At 44.3% G+C, this 12,469-nt stretch overlaps 1 non-coding gene across 1 annotated transcript; it reads right to left on the minus strand.

Annotated features, from left to right (window-relative positions):
- Positions 1–10,007: 10,007 nt before the first annotated feature.
- Positions 10,008–10,083, minus strand: TRNAP-AGG (transfer RNA proline (anticodon AGG)). Its single transcript has one exon. It is a non-coding gene; the product is annotated as a tRNA-Pro (tRNA).
- Between the last annotated feature and the right edge of the window lie 2,386 nt (positions 10,084–12,469).

Consider the following 12,469-nt stretch of genomic DNA (forward strand, 5'->3'; position numbering starts at 1 on the left):
ATCCTTTTCTGTCCCTGCACTCTGAGAAGCTTCAAGGGGGGTCTGAAAACCCCTGACGTTATTTACAGGTTTCTGAGGAAACGGGCAGTGGCTTTAAGTTGGTTCTTAGAGTGACTTCTGGGCCCTGTCTCCAGGAAGACTGCATCTTCAATATGATTTGTGAAATAGTCGATATGCTTATCATCTTTACTGAAGACAAGGGGGGCGTGTAGAGCGCCTAATTAAAGCCATTACATTTTATAGGGTGTCTGCGCACAGGGTATTGTTAGTAAGCAACATGCATCCACACCAGACTCTAGACTATTTTCTCAGATTATGTTCTGTGGAGCATTTTTTTTTCTTAAGATATTTTACATAGCCTACATATTCAATACATCCCATACATTACACACACACACACACACACACACAATTCTGTAATATAATTAGAAGGGGAATTTCCCACTATTACTGTCCTCAGATATTCACAACTAAAGGCTCTAAGACACCTTATGTAACAGAAACCAATTTAACTATATAATGTAGCACTCTCCAAGAGTATTTGATCTATGAAGTACTTTATTTTGGAGAAATAATTTGAAAAATAAAACTTTATTCAGCTGGAAGAATCACGTATAAGGAATAGTAATATGTATGTTTAAGAGCCATATATTATATTATAAGTTAGGGTATTTCAAAGACATCTTTACTGTTGTCATGCCGACAGCATTTGAACTGGGTAACAAGAACACAAGTCCGTACAGTCGTTCAGATTAAAATGGGACCCGGGACCGGTTGGTCAGTGGGAAGAATGTGGCCTTTTTCTTTACCTATATTTAATTGCTGATTAGGCAGAAGTGGGCCCTTTTCAAAATGCTGCTCTACGCAACGGCTGGGCAATCATTCATCTTAATGAAATCATTTCTTAAAAGGGTCCTTAGAAAAATCACAGGACGCCCACTTGAGTGTTCTCTGTAGATCAGGGCCATTGTGATGAATGGTGTGCTCAGACATACACTCGCTCCTTATCTCATTTACAGGATAACAAAACTCATCCATCAGCGCAAAAACTATGTAGGGGCGCAAACCAAGGCTGGGGGAAAAAAAATGAAGCTTTTATCATCTGTACATTATTTCTAGATATTGGAAGGTCCCTCCCCCACCCCTCTTTTCATTCCTACATTTTTCTTTTTGCATCTCTGTCTGCGCGGAAGGATTTTAGAAATCTAAGCCGTCTCATAAAACCTGGCTGGTTGCTTGGGTCTCCCCTTCTGGCTTCACACGGCACAAGCCTCCGCCCTTCCTGCTAAGACAGTTCCACTTTTCATTGTTTGAGGCCATGCCATCCTGCGCTCCACAGTGGCTGCACCAGTCTGCATTCGCTCCTGCAAGCAATCTGCTGAGCCCCAGGAAATCACAAGCAAAATAGAGACAGACTCACTGATATAGAGAGCAGGCTGACAGCTGTCGGGGGCGTTGGGGGCTGTGGGATGGGAAGGAGAAGTTGAGCAATAAAAGAGAAAAAGGAGAGAGAGAGAATGCATGGCCATGGATACCAGTGTGGTGATTGTCAGGGAGAGGACCAGTGGGCGAAGGTGGGGGAGAGTGTAGGTGGGGGGAGGTGGGGGAGGGTGTAGTTGGTGGGAGGTAGAGGAGGCCGTAGGTGGGGGGAGATGCAGGAGGGTGTAGGCAGGGGGGGAGGGTGTAGGCGGGGGTGGGGGAGGGTGTGGGTGGGGGTGGGGGTGGTGGGGGAGGGGGTATGGGAGGAGCTGGGGGGAGGGAGGAAGTGGAGGAGGGGGTAGGGGGATACATGGTGATGGAGGGCATAGGTGGGGGGAGGTGGGGTGGGGGAGTGTGTAGGAGGGGGTACATGGTGATGGAGGGCATAGGTGGGTGGAGGTGGGGGTGGGGGAGGGTGTAGGAGGGGGTAGGGGGTACATGGTGATGGAGGGCGTAGGTGGGTGGAGATGGGGGGTGGGGGAGGTGTAGGAGGGGGAGGGGATACATGGTGATGGAGGGCGTAGGTGGGTGGAGGTGGGGAGGTGGGGGAGGTGTAGGAGGGGGAGGGGATACATGGTGATGGAGGGCGTAGGTGGGTGGAGGTGGGGAGGTGGGGGAGGTGTAGGAGGGGGGAGGGGATACATGGTGATGGAGGGCGTAGGTGGGTGGAGGTGGGGGGTGGGGGAGGTGTAGGAGGGGGGAGGGGATACATGGTGATGGAGGGCGTAGGTGGGTGGAGGTGGGGGGTGGGGGAGGTGTAGGAGGGGTAGGGGGTACATGGTGATGGAGGGCGTAGGTGGGTGGAGGTGGGGGGTGGGGGAGGTGTAGGAGGGGGGAGGGGATACATGGTGATGGAGGGCATAGGTGGGTGGAGGTGGGGAGGTGGGGGGTGGGGAGGGGGTAGGAGGGGGGAGGGGGATACATGGTGATGGAGGGCGTAGGTGGGTGGAGGTGGGGAGGTGGGGGAGGGTGTAGGAGGGGGTAGGGGATACATGGTGATGGAGGGTGTAGGTGAGTGGAGGTGGGGGGTGGGGGAGGGTGTAGGAGGGGGTAGGGGATACATGGTGATGGAGGGCATAGGTGGGTGGAGGTGGGGAGGTGGGGGGTGGGGAGGTAGGGGGGTGGGGAGGGGGTAGGAGGGGTAGGGGATACAGGGTGATGGAGGGCGTAGGTGGGTGGAGGTGGGAGGTGGGGGAGGGTGTAGGAGGGGGTAGGGGATACATGGTGATGGAGGGAGACTTGAGTTGGGGCGGAGAACACACAACACGTGTGCAGATGACTTGGTGTGGAACTGTGCACCTGAAACCTGTTAACCGATATGTTCCATGTAAAAATAAATAAATAAATGCAGGAATAGACCGTCTGCCCTGCAGAGTCCCGGTGGGGGGGACAGCCCGCATTTGGAGCATCCCTGGGATCCGTCCCATGTGAGTGGATCATCACGCCGCTGTAGGCAGCAGCTGCTGCCCGGCTCGGACCCTCCACACGATGCAGGTTCCTCAAGGGCTCGCAAAGCCGTTGAAGAATCCGTCCCGGTGGAGCCTGTGAGAGCAGCTCAGAAGACTGGGGTGTGCACCGAGGGGGCCCGTCGTGACTCGTGACAGTGCCCCAGATGCACTGTGAGGATTTCAGCATTCAGATGAAGTTGGCTTCATTTCCTTAGCTCTCAGCAGCCGTACACAGAAACAGAAAGCAGGCCACCCGTGTGCCCCATTTCTCTCTTATGGGTCAAACAGTATCTAGCGCAATGATATCCCATTGTTCGACGTCATCATTTTTTTTCAAATAAAGTCTGCGGGAGAAGCTAAGGCTGATTAACAACAGGGCTGTCCTGAAGAAAGGCAGGCTCAGGCACTGGAACCTACCACCTTCCTCTATGCGCTCACGGAACCTCCAAACTTCTAAGGAAGAAGAAACGGTAGAAAGTAGACACCTAGAGAATTTTGTCAGCGGGGAACAAAATCCCATTATATTATCTTACAAACAAAATTGTATTCTCAGATAGTCTGGTAAGACAAATTTATCTGAAGTATGTGAACCAAATTATTGTGTTAATCGAATCAACTTTGTGACAGTGGTGTGTGTGTGTGTGTGTGTGTGTGTGTGTGTGTCAGAGAGAGTCAGAGAGAGGGACAGATAGGGATAGACAGACCAGAAGGGAAAGAGATGAGAAGCATCAATCATAAGTTTTTTGTTGCGGCACCTTAGTTGTTCATTGATTGCTTTCTCATCTGTGCCTTGACAGGGGGCTCCAGCACAGCGAGTGACCCCTTGCTCAAACCAGTGACCTGGGGCTCAAGCTGGGGAGCCTTGCTCAAACCAGATGAGTCCATAAGCTGGCGACCTCGGGGTTTCGAACCTGAGTCCTCTGCTTCCCAGTCCGGGGCTCTATGCACTGTGCCACCACCTGGTCAGGCTGTGACACTTCTTTTGCTGACAGAGGCTGAGAATTCCAAGGATCAGGAGGTCAGGAACCAGGTGAATATAGTTTAAACGAGTGACCTTTAGGCGGTAATCTGTCGTTGAGTTCCTCAGTGACACTGCTTTGCACTATCGCTGAAGGATGAGAGTTCACCCAAGACCTTGTTCACTTTAATGTATGCTTTCCTTTTGATTGGAATGCCTTCAACTTCTTCTTCACTTGGTAGACAATGGCTTAGCCTCAAGACCTAACTCATCCTTGAGTTTCTTCTAGGAAAGAGATTCCCCTGTTTCCAGTAGGCAGTCTGATGAGCAAGCATCATGCTCACTGCTGTTTAGTATCTCTGTAATGATAATGATGAAGAGAATGGGATAATTGTCAAATATCTGACATACGATAGCTAATGCAACTTAGCTTGCTGTTATGTGCTGGTATTGTTAGGAACCCTACGTGCAGAAAGCATTTGACTTTGTAAGATAGCTACAATGATTACTCCCAATTTTCAGGTGAGGAGATCAAAGTGGAGACAAGTTAACAAGTCTCACCGTGTAAGAAAGAGTAAGTGTTGAGCCAACTTTTGAAACAAGCTTATATATATTTGGAGCCATAGTCCTACCGTGGTGATACCCTGCTATGATTGCTTTCAACAACTTAATAAGCTCTATAATAGCTATCTATCCTTCTTGATTTAAAGGTGAACTCCTAGAGAGTTGAAATCATGGCTGTCTGTTTTCAAAGCTTAGCATAATGCTTATCACAAAATTTCTACTCAAAATAAGTATTCAATAAATAAATATAGAATCAAATGTATGAAAAGTAAATGTCATTTTTATGACAAATCACAAATGTATTTAAATTTAGAGTTATTAATAGGAATAGTGTTTGTTAAATATGGAATTTTATGACTTTTTTAGAAATTTATAGCCATTACATACTCTGTGACTGCTTGGAATTTATATTATGATACTTTAAACAGTGTATTTTTTTCAATAGTTCTTAAATTTTTAAAGCACCTTTGTCTTATAAAAATCAAAATATATTTACAAAGCTATGTTATTTTATCCATACCATCTAGAGTCTAAAGAGCTGGTGGGCCTCAGGGTCCGCCCTGGTGTTTGTACAGAGACCTAACCTTACACATTTTCAAACATCAGAGGAATGTTTTGCTAAATTTTATCATTTAAGTGAGGATGTTGAACCCAATTTAACAGACAGCTAATATATAATAAAGGTGACAGACATCTGAATTATTAGACTCAATGCAGAAAGACAACCTCTATCATTATCCACACTATTTAGTCTCTTTATCAGCTCAACTGATAACTTTCGGATTTTGAATTTTACTATAATTGACTGACTTTGCACATTTGTTTAATAATCTTCATAATAGCTTCAAGCAGCATAAGGGCATAATATGGCTCACACAAAGTAATAGATACTGATTGCTAATGTGAACAGATAGCCTATGGTCTCATAAGAGGAAAGAAGGAATATTAATTGGCTATATAAAGACATACCTGTGTATACCTGTTTTTCAAGAGAAGAGATACTTGGGTATCAGGCATCAGAAAGTCACAAGTCTGGAGAAAAAAATGGACAATAAAATCACTTTTAATTACTACAAGTTAGCTCATGTAATTAAATGTGAAGTTTTATGACTTTGGTTATATGAATTCCTCTATTATTTTAATGTCTTTATTATAAGGGATGCTGAGTCTACCCACTAGAGGAAGGCTCTTTCATCACAGAAAGTTAAGAAAGCCAAAATTAGCGATGTCTGCATTAAATGCCTCTACGTTTCAAAATAATTATTCATACAATAAGTTAATTATTTTAGAAATCTTTTGATTCCTCTTTGAAAATCCGTCGAAAGATAGATTTCCTAACCTCAATGCAAAGCCATCTCCAAGATCAAACAATAAATTTATAGCCAAAGACCACAACGTACAGAGAAAGCAAGCACATGTGATTAATGTGTTCAAATTTCCCGCAAATGTTTTCATCCTCAATGTTGTCTCTGCTGCACTGATGTTGGGCTTAGCCTTGTGACTGCGCTGGCCACAGGAATGTGTACAAACCTACAGGCTTCAACTTCCAAGCAAAGGGTTTAAGAGGCATAGTCACTTTCGGCCAATGCCCCCCTCCGCCTTCCAGAGTAAGAAGCTCACATTCCATAAAGCATCAGATTTCCCTGGGATATCCCCAGGAAACTTTCTAGCTCTCAAATAGTAAGATCTCTAGAAATGTTTACTGTTCAATACATATTATGAGTGAGCAAAAAAAAAAAAAATCCATGAAATGTTATCCCTTATTTAATTGAGCATTTCTTTTAAAATAATTTCTATAAAACTTTTTTTTGACAGAGATAGAGAGAGAGAGAGAGAGAGTCAGAGAGAGAGACAGGTAGGAACAGACAGACAGGAAGGGTGAGAGATGAGAAGCATCAATTTTTTGTTGTGGCACCTTAGTTCTTCATTGATTGCTTTCTCATATGTGCCTTGGCCCCGGGGCGGGGGACTACAGCAGACTGAGTGACCCCTTGCTGAAGCCACTGACCTTGGGCTCAAGCTGGAGAGCTTTGCTCAAACCAGATGAGCCCGCGCTCAAGCTGGCGACCTCGAGGTCTCGAACCTGGGTCCTCTGCATCCCAGTCCGACACTCTATCCATTAAAATAGGACTTCCCAGTTAGTGACATAAATAATTAAAATGAATCTGAGATTTTACTAGTTATAAAAAGTAATTAAAAACTTTTAACATCTAACATCTTAAAATTATTATTGCCAACATTTTTCACCTCATATCTATTATCATGCGTATTTCCATTATAGCATCTACAGCATAAGTTGAATGATTTTAACGTTTATTGTTATTATACAATCTAGGATTTGAGTTGAAGAATTTCAGAAGGAACAGTCTGAAAAAGAACAAATTGAAACGTCTTTCAATTCAACAGTGGTCATCTTTTGAAAAACGTAGACTCATCTATCCATTTTCCCCCAAATAAGCTACGGAGAACCTTGGCAACAATGACGATATACAGTTGAGCCTGGTCTCTGACATGTGTGGAATTCTGGTGCAACCACAGGGTCCCTCAAGGCAGGTACCAAACTTCCTCCTGGAGTCTGAGTTGAAATACTAAATCTTAGGATCCCGATTTGGGATCCTTGTACATTTTAATTTAATTTTAACATTTCCTAAAATGTTCTATGATACACTTCACAAAATTAAACGTGTAAAAACAGTCCCTGAGCAACGCCATGTGATTACAATTGCATCACTTTCTTGATTAACAGTATGGGTTGGGTCATTTTATTTAGAGTAAAAACCGCCGATTTCCCAGAGCTCATGGAGATGGACGGGCTACAGAACCAAGGTTCCCCACATCGATGTCTAAGTATTTCTCAATTTGACCTTGTAAGAACCCCCTCCCCGCAATTCTCTGGTCCTATAGTGTAGTTCCCTTTCCTTGTGTTTTCCGAAGGTTTTGTGTAGTCCATGTTGAAAGGGCCACGCCCAGTTCTTACAGAAAAAGGCATAGCCCAGGGGTCCCCAAACTACGGCCCGCGGGCCACATGCGCCCCCCTGAGTCCATTTATCCGGCCCCCACTGCACTTCCAGAAGGGGCACCTCTTTCATTGGAGTACTGTATATGGTGGCACCGCAAAGTGCGGCATCGCTCATGTACAGTACTACTTCTGGTGACGCGGGACGTACGCGTCACAGCTCCGGAAGCGTGTCATATCACTTGTTACGGCTAGCAGTGACAAATATGGAACCGACATTGACCATCTCATTAGCCAAAAGCAGGCCCATAGTTCCCATTGAAATACTAGTCAGTTTGTTGATTTAAATTTACTTGTTCTTTATTTTAAATATTGTATTTGTTCCTGTTTTGTTTTTTTACTTTAAAATAAGATATGTGCAGTGTGCATAGGGATTTGTTCATAGTTTTTTTATAGTCTGGCCCTCCAACGGTCTGAGGGACAGTGAACTGGCCCCCTGTGTAAAAAGTTTGGGGACCCCTGGCATAGCCTATGCTTTCCCACGTGGTTCCTGCTCAGCTCCCCCGTATGTGAAGACAGTCTCCTTCCCCACTGGCCCCAAACGTAGGCAAGGATTATAGTATAGGGCTTTGGGAGACATTCCTAAACACGTTCCCAGTCCCACAAGAATATTTGGGGGATGATATAACACCCAACTCAGAGAGAAAACACAAACATTACATGCGCTAGGCTCTGTCCTCCACCCACACCATTGACACTGGAGCAGACGCCCCTACTGGGATCTCGGAATTTCTATCTGAGAAACAGAAGAAGCCAGACAGACTTGAAACACATAAGACGTCCTTGGTCTCGGGAACCAAATGTGGAAATTGGTTCCTTTGTCCCAGTTAAACTGCTGAATGGACAGGGCGCAAACACAAAGGGTGTGAGGGAGCGAGCGGCATCGCGCCGTGGACGGAAATCTTGTCTCCCGTAGCACAATGACAGCCGGAGAAGTTCAGATAAGCAGAAATGAAATGTCAGAATTCTTGTCATACTGGCTTAGAGTCCGCGGGCGTGTGCTTCTGTCGAAGCCATGGGAATCCCGGCCTTAATCCAATCGTTGAAAAGTGCTGGTTGGGGGGAAAAAAAAAATACAGAATTCACTTCCTGATTCAATGAAGAAAAGGTTCACATTTAAAACGATAAGACAACCAAGAACTGTTAGGTAATATATATATATTCGGATTTTTCCAGTTTAGAAAATTAGAGAAGGGAACTATCTACATTGCACTCACAGCAAAGGGCCGTTTATAAAACGCATGCAAGGCTATTTTAATACCGGGAGAGAATAACACTAACAGTTTTAAAACCCGCACTTCTACCTATGCTATGTGAAAATGTCAGTGCAGGGCACTTTTTTTTTGTCTTTTCACAGACAGATGTGCATGAGCGCTCCCACACTGCCACCTGCTGATTAGGCAGGTAGGAGGGATCTGAGTAAAAATGCTTGACAAGGAACATGTCGGGGATTTGTTAATGAGTATTTAACATACTGAGTTTCTCTAATTTGCTAATAACCGGAAGATGCTTTGCAGCTCATTATATTTTATTTAAGAGCGTGTTCCTGGTCACTTTTCAATTGATTTCGATTAAATGTGCGTGTTCTTCCTGTTCTATCTACTTGTAGCTAGATCTTTCATATGTTTCTTTCGGAAAGCGCAGGAGGAAATTCTGCAGAGATCCAGGAGTTAGTGACCTCTCCCTGGATGTGGGAGAGGAAAAGAACGGCCTGCCCCGAAGTCCTTCCCATTTTACAATGGCGCATCTGACGTTAGCAAGCTCAGCGTGCGCTTCCAACTCCTCATTCTACTTGGGCTCGTGGATTGATCGCATGGTACTACCTTTTCCTTTGAAAAGTGATTTGGTCTGGAAAAGAATGGTTCTGCAATTTGGTGCCAAAGACAACAAATTCAAAAAAAAAAAAAAACATGGCGGAAGAAAAGATGTGAGAAGTCCTGGAAGTGATATGTTTTTTTTTTGTTTGTTTGTTTTCTTTTGTTTTTTAAGATTTTATTTATTGAGAGAGAGAGAGAGAGTAGAGGGGTTGAGGAAGGAGAAATATGATCTCATAGTTATTTCACTTTAGCGGTTCATTGATTGCTTCTCCAATGTGCCATGCCCAGGCAAGCCCAGGGTTTTGAACCGGTGACCTCCGCATTCCTGGTCGATGCTCTATCCACTGCGCCACCACAGGTCAGGCAGTATGTTTTTGGTTTTTGTTTTTTTTTTAACTGTTAAGAATTGTAAACAACTTTATTTTTTTTTTATTTTTATTTTTTTTTCTGAAGCTGGAAACAGGGAGAGACAGTCAGACAGACTCCCGCATGCGCCCGACCGGGATCCACCCGGCACGCCCACCAGGGGGCGATGCTCTGCCCATCCTGGGCGTCGCCATGTTGCGACCAGAGCCACTCTAGCGCCTGAGGCAGAGGCCACAGAGCCATCCCCAGTGCCTGGGCCATCTTTGCTCCAATGGAGCCTTGGCTGCGGGAGGGAAAGAGAGAGACAGAGAGGAAAGCGCGGCAGAGGGGTGAAGAAGCAAATGGGCGCTTCTCCTGTGTGCCCTGGCCGGGAATCGAACCCGGGTCCTCTGCACCCTAGGCCGACGCTCTACCGCTGAGCCAACCGGCCAGGGCTAAACAACTTTATTAAGCAAATATAGGTGTTGAGACAATAGAAAATGGCAGACCACTCAGTTTCTGAACAAACCGGTTTTGCTTATCTAGTCACAGGTCTGGAGATGAAGTTTAATAAGCATTTATTTCCCTGTGTCTATGCTCATACCGACTAAAACTAAAGGAGAAGCCAGACAGAATGAGAGACGGGCCACGCCTGGGGGAGCCCCTGTGATGGAGCCTCCTGCAGGGTATCAGCCGCCCCCAATCACGCTCATTCTTCGTGAGCGTGACACAGCAGGAGAAAGTCATTAACCACTACAGTACTGTGGGTTCCCAGGTGATTTAGGTCATCTTCTCTTCGGCTCGCCATGCAAATGGTCATATCAGCCGAGGTTGTTTAAGAGATAAATTAACCTTTATAGCCCCCTTACAGTGCATCATCATGAAACCCCCACACTGCTGGGGAGGCTCTACCCATTTATAAACGCCAGCGTGGCAAATAGGTTGTGCACCATTTGCAGCCTCACTACACTTGTAAGAGGATAAACACGCACTTTTGGTTACGACAGAGGATAAGATCTTGCCATTGTGTCTAGGGAGCCAAAAAAAAAAAAAAAAAAAAAGCCTACAAAATGCTGGGTGGCAAACAGTGAAAACAGTCCTGAGGCAGGGTGGGAAGGGACTTGTGACGCCTACAGTGCTGTATTTATGTCACATATGTGTATACACACACAATTCCCCCCCTCTTCACCCAGTTTTTAGCCACTCATGATATATTTACTCTCCATACTTTCACATGAGTGTATTAACTTACCGACTTGATGAGGCTGTAAGTCAAGATTGGAAAGCTAATTTATTTGAGCAGAGATTTGTTCATTGTACTTCAGGAGGCGGGGGGCGGGGGGGGAGGGCAAGGCACCATAGTATGAAAAAGCCCAAGGGAAGAGGGCTGGATAAGATATTTCAAAACAGACCCTCTTTCTGTTACAAGGGACAATCACAGTTCAAACACGTGGCGGTTGTATTCCTTGCTCTTTTGTGGGACAGTGAGAGATGAACTGTTTGTTTTCCTCTTAAATGGGGTACGCCTTTGCCTACTGTTCCCCCCCCCCCCAGGCCCATATTCACACACTCATCCATGAGTGAAATTTTGGCTGAACAATTTTAGAAGCACTGAGCGAACAACAAAGAGGCTAGACAGGAAGGACAGGGAAGAACTCGGCCACGGTCATCTGCGCATTAGACACGGGCAGTGGAGTGCTCAACAGACAGCGGGCACTGGTGAATTGGTTTGGCTGAAGCTTCCCAGAGCTTGAGTTTTTGACTTTGGAAATATGAGGGCTGGAAGACTGTGAGCTATGTCTCTAAAGTGACAGAGAGCTGGATGTGTTCACCAAATTTCAGAGTCTCCAAAAAGTGTAATGTTGGTGCTTGAACACACAGACAGCATGCAAAGTACTTAAGAATTCTTTATCAGATAGTCTTTCCCCAACAGCTAAAGGATATACAGTATTCTCATTGTCAGAGCAGGATCTTGGGAAATCTCATCATTCAAATTTAAATCAGTTGTTTTCAAATCGACTGCAACTGTCAGAGTGGAGATGTTTTTTTATAAAGACACACAAAAGGAGTCCTGCTTTATACCATTATTTGAATTTATTAGTCTGGGAAATTATTTAGATATGAAAAAGAACTAGTTTAACAAGGTTTGGGACATGTTAGATCTCTGTGATATTTGGGGTTATTAGAATTGTTTAAATTCCTATTTTGAGATTTAAAATATGGAAAGCAGATTCCCACATTACAGCATCTGAATCTTGAAGACACTGACAGTACATATGCCTTTGCTTTTATTCTCTAAGTCATGAGAAATTTGTAATACATCATTGGTTTTTAAAAATAAAGAATATGATTCTAATAAGGGCAATGATCATAATAAAGATACTTTTTAAAGAACATCATTAATCAATAAACATTTAAAACATTTTGAGGAAGTTAAAGCATATCACTGATTCCTATAATAAAAATGCTCTGCATAATTATGTGAAGTTACCATGTGTCTTTTCCTGTAGGGCAGGGCTGTTGGCAACACAATGAAAATAGAAACATTACTACTCACCCGACAAATAAAAAAGGATGAAAACAATTCCATGAATAATTGTTAGGTAGCAAATTAATAATCTAGATGAAATGAGAAAAACATTTTATAAACACAAAATTACCTGACTCCAAAAAAAAAAAAAAAGAAAGAAAATCTCAACAGACCAACAGACTTATAACAGGGTAAAAAATTGAATTAATAATCAAAAACCATCCAAGAACAAAAGAAGTTCAGGACCAAATGGCTTCTCTGGGCAAATATACCAAATGTTTAAAGAAGAATTTCCATGAGTCCTCTCAAACT

Source organism: Saccopteryx leptura, chromosome 12 (assembly GCF_036850995.1).
Source record: "Saccopteryx leptura isolate mSacLep1 chromosome 12, mSacLep1_pri_phased_curated, whole genome shotgun sequence".
NCBI lineage: Eukaryota > Metazoa > Chordata > Mammalia > Chiroptera > Emballonuridae > Saccopteryx > Saccopteryx leptura.